This window comes from Cricetulus griseus, chromosome 5 (assembly GCF_003668045.3).
Source record: "Cricetulus griseus strain 17A/GY chromosome 5, alternate assembly CriGri-PICRH-1.0, whole genome shotgun sequence".
Classification (NCBI taxonomy): domain Eukaryota; kingdom Metazoa; phylum Chordata; class Mammalia; order Rodentia; family Cricetidae; genus Cricetulus; species Cricetulus griseus.
The window spans coordinates 157,513,849-157,526,574 of NC_048598.1; the positions used below are offsets into that span (position 1 = coordinate 157,513,849).

General features: G+C 40.2%; 1 protein-coding gene across 2 annotated transcripts in view; it reads right to left on the reverse strand.

Moving 5' to 3' along the window:
- The window catches only part of Pnpla8 (patatin like phospholipase domain containing 8), a 52,337-nt gene extending 41,034 nt beyond the window's left edge, over window positions 1-11,303 (reverse strand). Inside the window, exons 1-2 of one of the 2 annotated variants that reach the window (XM_027419804.2) lie at window positions 11,154-11,303; window positions 1,309-1,470 (exon numbers count right to left, since the gene is read on the reverse strand). The gene's annotated coding sequence lies outside the window, so the exon portion shown is untranslated. The remainder of the gene's footprint in view (window positions 1-1,308; window positions 1,471-11,153) is intronic. The other variant, XM_027419805.2, reaches the window with a different exon arrangement.
- Window positions 11,304-12,726: the final 1,423 nt, after the last annotated feature.

Sequence of the window (12,726 nt, forward strand, 5' to 3'; positions counted from 1 at the left end):
AATACTTCCTTAGCAAAGATGGCTCTAGTCTCTCTCTCTCTCTCTCTCTCTCTCTCTCTCTCTCTCTCTCTCTCTCTCTCTCTCTCTCTCTCATTGGCTTTTTTTGAGACAGGGTTTCTCTGTAGCCTTGACTGTCCTGAAATTCTCTCTGTAGACCTAGCTGGCCTAGAACTCATAGAGCCCCTTCTGTCTCTGCCTCCTGAGTGCTGGGATCAAAGTCATGTGCCACCACCACCCAAATAGTCTTTATTTTCTTAAGATGGAGTAATTACTTTATAAGAAGAAAACTAATATTTTCAAAAAGGTGTAGATCTTAGATTGAAAATAATGTCTTTGGCTAAGGATGTCAAAAGTTTTTGTTAATTCTGACATAATAAAATGTTGTATAATAGGCCAAATTTTATAAGCAGATCTTATTATTTGCTGTGAATTTCCTAATAATTATGTGCTTTAACAGGAATGCCTCCAGTAGGAGTAATTCTTCCTCTCAGAAATTTTGTTACTGTTTAAGGATGTAGTTTGCCAGCAAGGGAATGTTTTAGCCCACTGGAAAAACATACGGACTAGAACTAACACATCCAGCAAGGGAATGTTTTAGCCCACTGGAAAAACATATAGACCAGAACTAACACATCCAGCAAGGGAATGTTTTAGCCCACTGGAAAAACATACGGACTAGAACTAACACATCACTGTATCCTTGTGTCACAGTCATTGGATAAAATATAATTTTTCAATTTTAAATATCCCATTAGATAAAGGTATAAAAATGAAACCCTTGCTTTCTATGTCATTTTTTAAAAATGAAGTTAAAAGTTTTAAACTTCCTTATTTAGTGTGTAAGAATGTGTGTATGTCAGAGGACAACTTGTGGGAGTTGATTCTCTCCTTCTATTATATATTCCCTGGAGCTCAAACTCAGGTTTATCAAGATAGGGGGCAAGTGCTTTTCTCCACTGAAATATTTTGCTAACCCAAAAGTTACATTTTATTTTAGTGTATTTCATATTTACCCAGGGAACTTTAAATAACATATAAATAAATACAATGAATATAGAATATATTTACAGTTTAGCTTTTACAAACTTTTTGATGACATATTTTGGTCTGTCAGGTTTGTATTTAGGTTAAATATCTTCTTTTACAATATAAAAGTACTCCCTTAATATTACAAGTGACATACTTTAGAATGAAAATCTTACTTTACAATATAAAAATCTTTCCTTTAATATTATAAGACAAAGCAATCAATATACTAAATGAATTTATGAATTTGTTAAAGGAGAGTTAATTCCAAATTACACTTACGATTTAACCTAAAGACACATGTTCAGACTGTGAAGCTATAAAATTCTTAGCTGTTGCAGGTTCCAGGTAAACTTCACTGCTACTTGGATTTTTTTTTTAAGTTCTTTTACAAATTTTCTTTCCTTGTTCTCAGAACAGTTTGAGTTACAGAATGTTACATTCCTGTGGGAGGATAAAAAGAACACATAAGGGAAACAAGCATATAAAAAGCCAAAAAGTTTTAAATGTTAATTGTGTAACTGCAGTTTTGTATGCAAAATGTATTTGACCCTTTGAATAACTGAGGATCCTAGCAAATGGCCACTCTTTCCTGGGAGAGAGAGAATAACAAAGTGGTGCAGGTTTGGACTGGAAACTTGCATTCTTCTCTGCGACCCAAGGAACTTTCATTAAAACATGCCATATTTTTGGTCACAGAGCAAATCCTAACCAATTCTTAAAAATTCTTTTATCTATCAGATCATAATGGAAGAAAACTAGAAATAAACAGCAAGAGAAACATAAAAAGATAAACATATGGGTATTAGAAAATGTACTTTTTAATTATTAATGGGTCCTTGTAGAAGGAGGTCAATTCATAAAAATCAATGAAAATGAAAACTCAACTTACCATAACATATAGGATATATCATAGATAGGTTTAAAGAGCACATAGTGGAGAATGAGAGGGGGACAAGAGAAGGGGAGAGGAGAACATGGAGGAGCAGAAAGGTTGATTGGGGGGAAGAATAGAGGAGATCAGTATGAGAGATACCATAACAGAGGGAGCCATTAGAGGTTCCAGGAGAGATCTGGCACTAGGGAGATTTCCAGAGATCTACAAGGATGACACCAACTGACAATCTAGGCAATGGTGGAGAGGATAATCTAAATGCCCTTCCCCTATGAGACTGATGCCTTCTTTATATGCCATCCTAGAGCCCTCATCCAGTGGCTGATGGAAGCAGAGACAGACACCCACAGCTATACACTGAACTGAACTCTGGAACCCAGTTGCAGAGAGGGCGGAATGAAGAGCAAAGAGGTCAGGACCAGGCTGGTGAAACCCACAGAAACAGCTGACCTGAACAAGGGAGAGTGCATGGATCCCAGATGTCTGGGAGGCCAGCACCGGACTGATCCAGACCCCTGAATGTGGATGTCAATGAGGAGGTCTGGACACTCTATGGGGCCCCTAGTAGTGGATCGGTATTTATCCCTGGCATCCCTGGTGTAAGAAGGGACTTTGGTAATCCATCCTACATGGAGGGACGCTCTCTCAGCCTGGACGCATGGGGTAGGGCCTAGGCCCTGCCCGGGATGATATGACAGACTTTGGGAAACCCCATGGAGGGCCTTACCCTCCCTGGAGAGCACAGGGGGGATGAGGTGAGGGGCTGGCGGAGGGTTGGGGGGGAGAGGGAGAAGGGGTTGACATGTGAAGCAAGCTTGTTTCTAATTTGAGCTAAAAAAAAATAATCTCTTGGGGAAAAAATAAAGAGCACATAGTTATGAATACCCACATTTAGAAACCAGAGCAGTAACAAATAAATAACTTAGTAATATATTTCAAGATCTTAGAAAAACAAGAAGCCAAACTCAAAATTGCTAGGAAAAAATAATAAAGTCCAGGGCTGAAATCAATGAAACAGCAACAAAAAGAACACAAAGGATTGATGAAACAGAGTTGGTTCATTCAAAAGAAAAAAGAGCTGATAAGGCCTTAGTCAAAGTAACCAAACGTGTAAGTCAATAAGACCAGAGGCAAAAAACACCATGTAATATCCCTATTACAGCAGATCTCACTAAAATCCAGATCATTAAGGAATATTTTGACAAATTATATTCCAATCACTAGGAAAATCTAAAAGAAGTGAATAAATTTCTAGATACTAATAACATAAAAAAATTAAATCAAGAAAATACTGAAAAAGAAAAAAGAAAAACCTAAACAGGTCAATAGGAAACAATGAGATTGAATCTGTATTAAATTTTTTTTCCCTGGGGGAGAAGGGATTGACATCTGAAGCAAGCTTGTTCCTAATTTGAACTAATAAAATAAAATTCCCAAACAAGAGCTCAGGACTTGACAGGTTCATAGTCAAATTTACCAAATCAACACATATACTAGTTATGTACTCAAAATTTTTATACATACTTAGTATATAAAAATGTACTGAACAGTAAATAAAATAGAAAAGATACCACTTCCAAAATCATTCTAAAACGCTAGTACCACCTTGAAATCACAGCCAAATGTGAGCAGAACAAAAAATGAAACTACAGATTCGTATCATTGGCATACATAGTGTGGAGGTTTGAAGGGGTGTGACCCCCACAGGCTCATGTGTTTGAATGCTTGGCCTAGAGAGTGGCACTATTAGGAGGTGTGGCCTTGTTGGAAGAGATGTGTCACTGTGAAGGTGGAATGGAGAGGGGGGGGGGGCTTTGAGGTCTCATATACTCAGGCTACACTCAGTTTGGGACAGAGTTTACTTCCTGTTGCCTGCAGATCAGATGTGTAACTCTCAGCTCTTTCTCCTGCATCATGTCTGCCTGTACTCCACCATGTCCCACAATGATGATAATGAACTAAACTTCTGAAACTGTAAGCCAGCCCCAATTAAATGTTTTCCTTGAAGAGCTGCTCATGGTGCCTTTATAGCAATAGAAACCCTAACTAAGACATATAAGACATAAAAAAAATCTTCAGTAAAATACCCGTGATCCAACTTCAGCTCTGGTGACATTTTGTTTATGATGTAACAAATAAAGCTTGCCTGAAGATCAGAGTGCAAAGCTAACACTAGTTAGCCATAGAGGCCAGGCGGTGGTGCTATATACCTTTAATCCTAGCACTTGGGAGACAGAGGCAGAGGGGTCTCTGTTAGTTCAAGGTCACCCAGGGATACATGAGAGTGAACCAGTCTAAAGGAGAAACAGAGCTCATGCCTTTAATCCCAGCACTAGGAAGGTGAAGACTGGAGTGATAATAGCTGGGCAGAGGAACATAAAGTGTGAGGAGATAGGATCTCAGAGAATTGCTGTCTGAGAATTCTTGGAGGTAGGATCTCTCCTTTCAGTCTGAAGATTTCACAGAGGTAAGAGTTAGTGGCCGGCTGTTCTGTTTTTCTGATCTTCACCTTGAACCCCAATATCTGTCTCTGGGTACATGTTACACCTCTCCACCCCCACCTTTCTCCTAGTACTGGAGACTGAACCTAGAGTTTCTGGCATACTAAGAAAGTTCTTTCCCACTGAGATATATGCTCAAGCCTCTTTTTAATTTATTTTGATAGAGTCTCATTAAATTGAACAGTATGACCTTGAATTCACTCAGTAGTCATGCTAGGTTTGAGCTTGTAATCTTACTCTCTCAGCTTCCTGGTAGGAAGTTTATAACTTGCACCATTAGGCCTACCCAATCAGTGGCTTTTCTATGTACCAACAATGAACTTGCTTAGAAAAAAAAAAAAGGAAATTAATTCAGTTCACAATAGCCACCAATTCCAAAGAAAATACATGTAAGTAAACCGAAGCAGGAAAAAGACTTCTACAGTGAAAGATATAAAATACTGAACAAAAAAAGGAATTAGAACACTAAGGTAGAAGGACCTCCCATGGTCATAAAGCAGCACTATCAATATAAGTAAAATGTCCATATTACAAAAAGACATAGACTGATTTAATGCATCCACAACAAAGTACCAATAATATTATTTATTAAGTAGAAAAAATCCTAAAATTCAAAATAGCCAAAGTAATCCTGAGCAAAAGCAGCAATGTTGGAGGCATCACATATATGATTTTAAGATGGACTCTAGAGTTGTAACAAAAGCACAGTACTAGCACAAAAACAGACATACCAATAGATGGAACATACCAATAGATGAACCATGATGACATGAGTTCAATCCCCTGGACTCACACTCCAGCAAATTGCCTATTGACTACCACACACATGTGCATCAACCCTCCCACATAAATAAGTAAATAAATAAATTTATTTTGAAAGCTGGCAATAGCTACATAGAAACTTTGCGCTAGATCCCTACATGAAACTCAAAAGTGGAATCAAAGACCTTAACACATTGAGAATTTGAAACCATTCAAAGAAAACAGGAGATCTCTTCAAAATCCAGAGTGAGAAGCTCCTTTTTCTTCCCATGTCTTTCTATCTTGTCTTTTTATTCACAATAGCCAAGTTATAGAAATCAACCCAGGTACAATGTAGTATACAGACATACAATTGAGTATTATTCATCCATAAAGTAAAACAAAGTCAATGTCATTTAGTGGAAAATACATGGAACTGGTGATATCATACTGTAGGGAGACACCGTAACCATGCCTCCTAAGGGCTGGCTACAGGTGTGCCTGACCATGCCTGTCAAGGCTTGGTCAAGGTAAGATCAGGGTGATGCAGGATGGGTTCTTAAGCAACCTCGAGCACATGGAACCCCCTCTTCTTCTGCTGCTGCTCCTTCTCCCTGGCCTTGCTGCTCTGGCTTTCGTTTGGCTGGTGATTATCTAAATAAAAAGATATCTTAACCTTACAGACTACAGATCGACTTTGCACTCGTTATTCATACTAAACAAAATAATCCAGTCTCAGAAAAGTATCACAAGCTTTCTCTTATACTGGAATCTGAGGGAAGAGAGTGGCATGGCAGAAAAGTGAAAGGTAAACTGTTAGAGAAAAGAAAGGGATCGGAGAGAGGGTGAGCTCATAAGACAACAGCCATAGAGTAGGATGATGAAAGATTGCATGCATGCATGAAAATGTCACAATAAAAACCATTACTTTACACAATTAATCTGGATGAAAAAAAGAGAGGTTTGATTTTAATTGTAGAGGTTTAAATCTTATATACTGTTGAAATGAGTAATGATGATACAAGGGAAAACAGAAAGGAATTAGGGTTACTATGTCATTGTATGTTAGTCAAACCTATGAAGTACACAGTGTTATTTTAAACTGCATTTAGATTAGTTACAACTATATATTACAAATTCTAAGAGCAAGCACTATTTTTTTCTTAAGATATGGGGGAGGATTAGTGGGACAGCTAAATAGATAAAGGCACTTGCTGCTAGGCCTGATGACCTGAGTTTGATTCCCCAGGACCTATGTGATGGAAGGAGAGACTGACTACCAAAGTTGTCCTCTGATCATCATGTGCTATTACATGCACATACACACAATAAATAAATGGATTCTTTTAAAGCTATGACTAACATGCTAGTTAGGGAAAACAACGGAATCATCTCAGATAACACTGTTGAGTACAGTGGCATATGCCTGTAATCTCAGCACTCAAGAGGCTGAGGTAGGAAGAACACAAGTTTGAGACCAGCCAAAGCTACAGGGCAAGGCCTTGTGTATCATATTATATGTATGTTATATGTATATATATGCATATACATATATATAATTAAAATTGCAAGTTACAAGGAAACTCACATGTAAAGATGAGAGAATTCTAGATAATGCTAAAACACACATACACTCATACAAATAAGTAAAAAAATAAGCATGCAACAAAGCACAAAGAGTACTTTCCTTTCCAAGAGTCAAACAATGCAGTTTTACTCAGGATGTAACTTATATAAGGAAGAAGTTGAAAGTTACACTGAGAAAATGAAAAGCTGGACTGACTACTGTTATGCAGAGGAGGGAGTCTGTACCGAATCCTTTCTATGTTGTAGATTAACACATTACTTTAACACGATCGATGTACAGAGGAAGGATAGAAAAGACACAAGCCTGTCTGCCTTCCTGGCTCGATCTTCTGAGCTTCACAAGACTTGCAGTGAATGTGATTAAGTTCAGTTGGCATAAAAACTGGCATCTCCCACCACACAGAAATACCTGATAAAGTACATGTAGATAAAAAGTCATGCTGTGGGGCTGGGGATGTAGTTCAGCTGGCAAAGTACTTACTTACCATGCAGAAAGCCCTGAGTTCCAGCTACATGAACCCAGTATGAACAAAAGCCATGCTTAAAAGAAGTACAAGGTAACCTACAGACCTGGATCTACCATCATAGTGTTGAAGATACTATGCAAATGAAAACTAGCTAGTGCTAGTTAATTACATGGAATTTCAGCAGAGACAACTAAAAGTCTAATGTTAAAGTCACTTCCCAAATGCTAGACAAGGGACAACCAGCAATGAACATTAACTCAGAAAGATTACAAAACATGCCACAGAATGAACTATGACCTAGAGCGAGGATCCGCACATACAGCCAACAGCAAAATGTGCAAGCAAGCTTTAGAAATAAGACTTAATTTAGAAATTAAGTAAGGCTAAATGTCCAGAGATAACAGGAAGAATAAATATACTGGAGGCAAAAAAATGGGGGTTAACCAAGAATAAAGGAGACTAAAATGTTAGAAGTGAATACTTATAGCTACATACTAGGTCTCTAATATACCTATAGCCTACTGATAAGAATTGAGAGAGGGTTGGGAATGATGATATCCTAGACAGTAAAAAGTAAAAACAAAAACCTCCTACAGCAAATTTAAGGGAAATACTTTACACAAGATAAAAAGGGGACACATAACAGTAAGAGGATGACCGATTTACTTGTTCAACTTCATACACTCTTGTAGACCACCCCAAATTACTAACAAATAAACACATTAATTAGTTGGTGCTCACAATAAATAGTGTCATGAATTAAAGCACAAAGGGAAGGGCACAAAGAAAATTATTTGGGACTGTCACAAGAATTGATACTTTGGCATGTTAGTGGCCCTCTGAATGAAGAGAGGAGATAAATTCTTGTGAGAATCTTGATTAAAAAAAAATTCTAGACAGAAGAGAAGCAAGCAGCATTCTGGTGGCAGAATGAGCTTTTTATATTGAAGGTGGCTGAAGGCATATAAGATTCACAATGATCAGTCCAAGACTGAGGCAGAAGAGAGACCAATGCACATCTTGTCTATGATTATACAGTCTGCATTGTTTCTTTCCAAAAAGACAGTCATCTGGGGCCAGCAATCTCTCTCACTAGGTAAAAGCACTTGCCATGCCAACTAGATGCTCAGGGTTCAATATCTGCAACTCACTGTGGAGAGAAAAATGCAATTCCTGAGACATCTGCATACCCACATTCACACACAACAAAGTGCTTAGAAAGTGTTAAAGATAGAATTACCTAATTATGAATACATACCTATCAATTTGGCATCAATACACAGAATATAAAGCCCCCAAAATAGAAAGCATTACAGAAAGACGATTCTGTAAACAAAATGAGACCACAACTATCAATCAACCACTACCTAACACAGAATGAGCAACGAGCTTCACTGCTACTGAACAAATGTCAGCATCAGAAAATGTTTTGAGAGGAAACTCAACCACAACAAAAGACACAGCAAAAGTAGGGAAAGGAGTGAAAAAGTGAGGACTACTATAAACTGGGGCAAGAGCAAGAAAGAATAGAGCTAGTTATCAGCACAGTGAAGCAGAATGGGAGACAGTTCTCCTTTAGGGAAAGGAGTAGAGTTTTAACTAAAGGACATTAAGGGACTAAAGGAAATGCTAGGTGCAGACCCAATTGTGGATGGAATGAATATCCAGTGCTGGGCGTCGATGGCGCACGCCTTTAATGCCAGCATTCAGGAGGCAGGGTGGTGGATCTCTGTGAGTTCCACTCCAGCATGGTCTACAAAGTGAATTCCAAGACAAGCAGAGTAGTTACACAGAGAAATCCTGTCTCAATCCTCACACACTCCCAAAAAAAAAAACCAAAATATAGATATATAGTCAGTTAATAATTGCAATAATGCAGCCCAAAAAAAGGCAAGAAGGGTCTGAATATAGTAATAGTGCATGAATGCAGAAATGGGCTATACTGTGAGCCACATTTTGAAGTGAGGAGGAAAAAAAGATATACAAAAGAAAGAGATGAGGCTGGGATGGTGGCTCAGTGGTTAAGAATGTGTGTTCTTCCAGAGGGCTCGAGTTCCATTCCCAGAACCCACAACAGGCTGCTATAGCTTCCAGATCACAACTGTCTGCACTCCCCAGCATATCCAACACCTTCTTTTGGTATCTAAGACATCTGTACTCATGTTTGCATTAGCTACAAACAGACACATACATATACAAATAATTAAAGATAAAAATAAAATGTTTTTTTAGAAAGACAAACAGGATGTGGTGACAAGCTCCAATGGAATAAGGAGAAGTTGTCAAGAGGACTCTTAAGTTGTCAAATCAGACACAGAGGAAAAATGCCACTGGTGAACATGAGACCTGGAAAGAGGACAGTTTAAAGGAAACTGGATTTTCCTTTTGGAGTTACAAAATTAACTAATGATAGGGCACTGAAAGAGAAATGCACAGAGACTGTATTTACATGTGAAATAATCAGCACAGTGACAACTGAACTGGTAAAGTCAAGAGTTTACCAAGGGATGGCCTACAGTATTTGGATGCACAGCACATAACAAACATGAACAATGCTTAGCTACAAACACATCCTCTATTTTCCTCGACAACTCAGGACATCCATGGGCCTATTAGTATGACTTTGGTTTCAAAAGGTAAGCTCTTGGTCTGGGTAGAACAATGTGGGCAGCACGTTGAGTGGCATCCAAAGTTAGGAACAGGAAGAAAAGGACCTCAAGCAAACCAAAAGGCATTGAGGGAAAGATGTCTATAAAATTCAGCACTAACCCTTTAATGGGCACAAAACAGAACACAATACAAGAAATGCATACAGAAGAGTTGGAACCGAGATGAAACAAGAGTCTAGCTCTGACCTTTTTACAAAGGTATGTGCCCCAAATGAAGCAACAAATTCCTTCTTTACTGGCTGGGGAAAACAACTCCAAGAACAAGATGTTCTTGTATCACTTTTGCATGTGAACACCTATTAATATAAATTAGTGAAACTGACCCTTTCATTAATCCAACCTCATTAATGAGAAGGGCCACTGCCAGCAAGATTTTAAAATGAGATGTAGAGATAGAAAAACAAGACAAAAAATAGATGAGCAAAAGCTATGAAGTAACATTAGTATATTGAGGTTAATATGCATACCCAGTTTCACAAAATAGCAACATGGGATTTGATACAATTAACTGCCTCATTAAAACATAAGCTTGCAGTTCAGTCTAATATACTTCTACAAAAATCCTCACATTCTAACATTCTTTATATTTCATTGTGGTAACACACCATCTTGATTGCCTGAAATATATATATTTTTAGAATCAGGAATTCAGCTCCAGAATACATCTGTTCTTGGAAATAAAAAAAAATGGTACTTTTAAGTGTATTCTATGATAGTCGCTTATGTCAACATCTATCTCTAAGATATTCCTTGGAGTGTCGCCACTTTCCTTTAAAATTATCACTGTACTGGGCGTGGAGACAGGTTTCCCCCCACCCAGCATCATGACAGAAATGACAGGGACGAGAGACACTTGGACCTGATGACTCAGACAGTTTCTTCATCTTTTAAAAGGCACCTACATCTGATTCTGCTTAAGCAACGACGGTCTGGGATGGGATCACACGCGAACCAAGAGAAAAATAAAAATCGTCGAGGAGTGAAACTATCCAGCTCCCAAAACACAAGGTGCATGCTTCCCAGTCAAGGACGGTGTACAACAGATAAACCGCCAAGCCTCCAGTGAACTGCCAGAGGACACCCTGCCCAGGACCCGGCGCGCAGCCCGGCCGTGGAGCCGGGCGGGACCAGCGGCGGGGACGGGAGACGACCTAACCAAAACACCCGCCCGCGGCACGGGGGGGGGCAGAAACGCCCGCGGGAGAGCCCGGCCGAGCACCCGCGCCGCGGAAGCCACCCGCCACCCCGCCGGCCCTCGGCCACTCACCGGGACGCAGGCTGTCACGGGCGCCGCGGCCGCCACTCACCCCGGCCGGCGCTGACGTCCGAGTCAGCTGCGGCGCCCGGAACCCAAACAGACGACGGCCAGGCGAGCGCCGCCCTCCGCCGCGCCCCGCCCCGTCCCCAGCGGAAATGACCCAATCCCTGGGTGGGGTTTTCTGCCTCTTGCCCACCTAGGCCAGCGCGATAGGGCGTGGCTGTGGGAGGGAGGGAGGGAAGGCAGGAGGCTTCTTGGAGCTGGAAGAGGCCTGGCGACCTGAGGGCGAACTGTGCCTATTTGGTCCGTCCACTGTCACGGTTGCGAGAGGTCCATGGCTGTTAGTTTCTCAGCGCTGGATCTCAGAGTAGAGTATCTGATGGCTTGCTTGCTTGCCGACCGTCATCCGTTTCCAGCTGAGCGTGCCAGAACTCTCCGCGCGTGCTCTTTGTGGTCCCGGTTCCTCGGGAACTGACTGCTTTAACAGCAGTCCGGGTGTGAGCAGCCTGGCTGGACCCTGTGATCTGCAGTGATGACACTTTATCTTGGTCTGTTTATAGCATAGCTACCAGGTCTGTCGACCTAAAAGCCATTTTTCGTATATTATCCTGTGGAAATTCAGGAATACTGCCCCACCCACCGATGGTCCTGTTAGTCAACATATCGGAATTCTGATGGCTTTTGCATACCAGAAAGGCAAACTACAACCTGCCACGGCTCTAATGTTAGCTACTTAACTAGGACGTCAGATTAGGTACTTAAGAGTTCACCTTCGAGGGTGGCAGGGTTCTGTAACTCTGTAAAATGAAGATGATTGTAAAGCCCTTTAGGAACGGCATTACAAGTGCTGTCAGGCTCATTTGAGTTTTTAATTAAGGAGGACCAGCATTACAGAGGTTAAGGATGTAGTGGGATTATAAAGTCGAGGCCAGCCTAGTCGACAAAGGGTGACCTTGACACTTCCTCCTCCCCTAAAAAAGGAAAACAAAAAATGGCAGCATGGTAGGCTTTGGGGTAACACAAAAAGTTTGGTTGTATCCACCATAATGTCTGGTAAACCATAGCAGTGTATTAGCTATTAAATAGCTACACGATAGTTAAATTTGTACTCCACAATTAAAATTTAGAAGGGCTAGGAAGAAACTTTAGTTCTTGATTTTTCATTGTGAAAATATCCTGACACTATTGAAATGGTAAAAAGATCATTCAGAGCTAAAACTCTAGTAAGCTATCAGGTCCAAGTTCTGACACAACAAAGAGTGGAATTTAGAGCTAATAGGCCAAGGGGGTGGCCATTGGATGAAAAATTATAAATAGGTGACATGACAGCAAAGGTAACAGTTCTTGAAGAACAGAATCAGACCCTTGCTGGGGACAGGTGAGAGTGACCAGTTATCAAGGGTGGGAACTCATATGACTTAGAAGATTCTTGCTAACACTGGTCTTAGATAGGCCTACCATGGAAGTCAAAGGATGACAGCTTAAAAGGAACCTAACTAAATGTTGGTCGAGGAGTGGATCATCACTATAACCTCTCCCTTTGTTTGCATTAAGTTAGTCAGTCAGATAATAGAAAATGCCC